This window comes from Galeopterus variegatus, unplaced genomic scaffold (assembly GCF_000696425.1).
Source record: "Galeopterus variegatus unplaced genomic scaffold, G_variegatus-3.0.2 Scaffold14110, whole genome shotgun sequence".
Classification (NCBI taxonomy): domain Eukaryota; kingdom Metazoa; phylum Chordata; class Mammalia; order Dermoptera; family Cynocephalidae; genus Galeopterus; species Galeopterus variegatus.
The window spans coordinates 6,128-10,743 of NW_007740221.1; positions in this window are offsets into that span (position 1 = coordinate 6,128).

The window sequence follows — 4,616 nt, forward strand, 5'->3', positions numbered from 1 at the left end:
AGGAGAATTGGTTACAGAAAGTAAACAGAATCTTCCTCCCTCTTAAAAGCTTTCTGAGAGCTGAGTTGTTTTACAGGTGAGAAAACCAAGCATCAATGGAGTTAAAAGCTTACTTACCCAAGATCAAACAACATCAATGTTTGAGACCTAAAATTCAAACACACATACAGTCATATACCTGTGTCTGGTTGAAGAGAAGGCTTCCCTTCTGCCCTATGAAGGTTTGCTGAAATGAACCGACAGTTAACAGGAGAAAAGGAACACAAATTTATTAATGTACAAGTGTGCACAGGAACCATGCAAAATATGGAACCCAAAGAAGGGCCAGGTGGCTGAAACTTAAGTAGCATCCTTTCCATGGAGGAGAAGGAGATGAGGAAATACAGGCAATTCTGAGGAGTAGTAAATGGTTTTCAAGGGAACAGAATGACCAGAAAGAACTGACAACAGGTGGGAAATGATTCTCTTTGGAAAGTGAATGGAACTGGAAGAACAGAAAATAGCTTGTAACAAAGTGTGACTAGGTGTGTTGACATTCCTCGATATGAGTTTAATTCTCTTTGGCTAATAAAATTTCAGAGAGGGTAACAAAGGCAATTAATTTGGAGTAGCTTCAGATAGAATTTCAGGAAGGTCTACACTATGTTTGGGAGGAGAAACAGTAGAAGGTCATAAAGTCCTTGGGTCTGAGGCTGCTTCTAAGGCCCTTTAATTTCCTTTAGTTCAAACTTTTCAGCAAATGAAAGCACCATACTTTGGGGTATTGCTTTCTGAGCCCCAACACTTGTACGTAGGCCTCCTCCACATTTTACATTAACAAATAGAACCAATAATTCTGGCTGCTGTCCAGCTCCATTCTCCCAAGTACTATTTCCTTAGCTAGTTGGCTTTCTTGGATTTCTGCTATTCCTCAGTCTTCATTCCTAAACTGTTGGTGAACTACCCAGCAGGACAGAAAGTCATCTTCTATCATGGTTGCCTTCTTCAGTATTCCTTCATCAGCATGTACTTGACTACTGGATGCTTCCTCCTGCCTCTGCCTGCAATGGCATATGGCTGGTATCTTGCCATTTAATGCACACCTCACTACAAAGTTCTCATGAGCCCCACATTCTGCTTCTACCTGTTGACTGCTTCCTACCTGCCCAGTTGTGCCAACTCACCCGACCACCTGAGCAGCTTCCTCAGTCTATCTTTCTGTGGGTCCAATATTATTAACCATTATTTCTGTGATATTCCATTGACATTTCAACTCTTCTCTCTGACACCCAACACAGTGAGGTTTTACTAACTGTCCTCTCTGGAGTAACATCTGCTATTACATTTTTTATAGTAGCTAGTTCTTATCTGTGAATCCTTCTCAGTGTCCTGAAGATACACTAGACCAGCGGCAGATATAAAGCCTTATCCACATGTGTCTCTCATGTACTGGTGGTGACTCTGTTCTATGAAACTGTAATACCCAGGACAGAGCCAAAATACTATCGGTATTTTATACCATTTTTCTGCCAATACTAAATCTTCTGATATACAGTGTGAGAAACAGGAAAGCCAAAGAATCCATGAAAAGAATCATGAAGAGAAAAATACTTTTCCAGTGAACATAAATATTCAGGCAGAAATATTTAACGGATATTTATTGATGCAGTAGGAAGATACATTGTTAAGTATATCTGAGACTTATGAGGGGGAAAAAGGAGGTATTTTCAAAGCAGCATATATTCAAAAATACATTAATTGTTGGCCTTTAGAAACACACACACCCATGCGTGTGCACGTGCACAGATGCGCGTGCACGCGCGTGCACACACACACACACACACACACACACCCGTGTACAAACACACATGTATAAGGAAAGCTCTTTCTTTATGCTCTTAGGTTTACTAACTGAGAGGCCTTTGAATTAAACTGACAGATAGATTAATAAGAGTATAAAACAAAGTTTATTCATAAGCACATGGGAACACACAATTAAACTGGCTCACTCAATAATTAGAGATCAAGATCTAGGTTTATATACCTAATTTTCTAGGTGAAATGAAGGGAAAATACACACACCCACTTACACACATACGCACACCCACTCATCCACACACACACAGACACACACACATACACACACACACACACACACACACACCTCTCTTGAGGAGAATTGGTTACAGAAAGTAAACAGAATCTTCCTCCCTCTTAAAAGCTTTCTGAGAGCTGAGTTGTTTTACAGGTGAGAAACCCAAGCATCAATGGAGTTAAAAGCTTACTTACCCAAGATCAAACAACATCAATGTTTGAGAACTAAAATTCAAACACACATACAGTCATATACCTGTGTCTGGTTGAAGAGAACACTTCCCTTCTGCCCTATGAAGGTTTGCTGAAATGAACTGGCAGTTAACAGGAGAAAAGGAACACAATTTTATTAATGTACAAGTGTGCACAGGAACCATGCAAAATATGGAACCCAAAGAAGGGCCAGGTGGCTGAAACTTAAGTAGCATCCTTTCCATGAGGGAGAGGGAGATGAGGAAATACAGGCAATTCTGAGGAGTAGTAAATGGTTTTCAAGGGAACAGAATGAGCAGAAAGAACTGACAACAGGTGGGAAATGATTCTCTTTGGAAAGTGAATGCAACTGGAAGAACAGAAAATAGCTTGTAACAAAGTGTGACTAGGTGTGTTGACATTCCTCGATATGAGTTTAATTCTCTTTGGTTAATAAAATTTCAGAGAGGGTAACAAAGGCAATTAATTTGCAGTAGCTTCAGTTCTACACTACGTTCGGGAGGAGAAACAGTAGAAGGTCATAAAGTCCTTGGGTCTGAGGCTGCTTCTAAGGCCCTTTAATTTCCTTTCATTCAAAGTGTTCAGCAAAGGAAAGCACCATACTTTGGGGTATTGCTTTCTGAGCCCCAACTCTTGTACGTAGGCCTCCTCCACATTTTACATTAACAAATAGAACATCCTGTATGTACTTTATATGCCATCTTTGCCCACGATTGTAAAAATGTGAATATTAGATTTGAAAACAATAATTCCACAGGTATAGAAGAGTTTCTTTTAATGGCAACTCCATTTCTGTCAGTTAATAAAGATATCAAATGACAAAGTAAAGGTACTCTATTATATGTGAGTACAAAGGAATTCACCAAAAATCAGCCTTTAGGAAACTTCCACAATACATTATACCCATTTGAATGTACTAAATGCTATATTTTCTTTTTAACAAAAGGGCGCTGAGAACCCCATACTGCTTATTTTCATACATCATTCCATATGGTGCTTATTGTTCTGCTCACTTAGACATGCATTAAACACTCAGTCCAACACCAGCATTATCCCCACAATTGTTGAGAAAGCAAACATAGCCTTTGTTAAATGACACCTTTGTATTATGTAGTGAACAATGGTTTGGGATTTCTGAAAATAATGCTTCTATCGATCAAGTGGAATGACAGCACCTAGCAATAAATGTGCTCTGTTAAATCTACAAAAGTCTATGATTTTTTTCCTATTGCTCAGTAATTAAGTTTATGTAAATATGTAACTAAACATGTCAAAGCAAATTTTATTTTGTTGTTTCTGTACAGCACATGTTTTTTTCCAGTATAATCAAATTGTCAAATATTTTAATCACATATCACCATAAGAGCACATGCATTTGACAAAAAATAAGTAATCACCATTATTGTTATAGCCAAGTTTTCAAAAGCAAAAATACTGCCTAATAAAGGAAAGAAGTCATTAGGATACAACAAGTAGCAATACTGCCTAATAAAGGAAAGCAAAAATACTGCCTAATAAAGGAAAGAAGTCATTAGGATACAACAAGCAGCTTTCTAATGACATTTCATTATCAAACATCAAATCTCAGATGAGTCTAAATTTATTATTCTCTTCTTTCTATACTTCTATACTCTTTTTTAAATGGGTTTGTGTGTTTCTCACATTGAGAAACATTTTGTTTTATTATGTCTGCATCTTCCAGTAGGCCTTAAGAAGTGTGTCTTTAATGACAGGCAAGTCAAAATGCCTACATTGAACAAACGCTTGTTCAATGAATGAATGAATAAGTAGGAACCTTGTGAACTTGAGGAGCATTAAATAAGTTCATTTAACATAACTATCAAGTTCCTTCAGTTACTCAAATAGAGTGTTACTGTGTAAACAAACTAGATTTAACTGTGCATGTCAGTCACTTCTCTCTGCACCTTCATTTTAGATGCTCTCATACCAATCTTTCCATCTTTCCAGAATGAATGTTTATTTTTCTCCCGTCATTCTTTCTCTCTCACTCTCCTGGAGTTCTTGGTCTCTCTCATGCCAGATGATTAACTCCTTGATCTTTGGGAATATGTCCCAGCAGTAATAAAATGTGTGATATTTCCCAGATATTGTCCTCTATTTTTAATATTCTGAGTGAAGACACTCAAATGTATTTGATGTTTTAGGACTCAAAATAAAGATATTTAATTTATATTCAGTTCATTAAATGTATGGTGCCCTTGTAATTATCCTGTTATGCATCTGCATTCCTTGAAGTTGTGTTCTATTTCACCCCTTTAAGATAACATTTTTTCTATCAAAAAAATGTATAAGCTAACTTTTCTCTACTT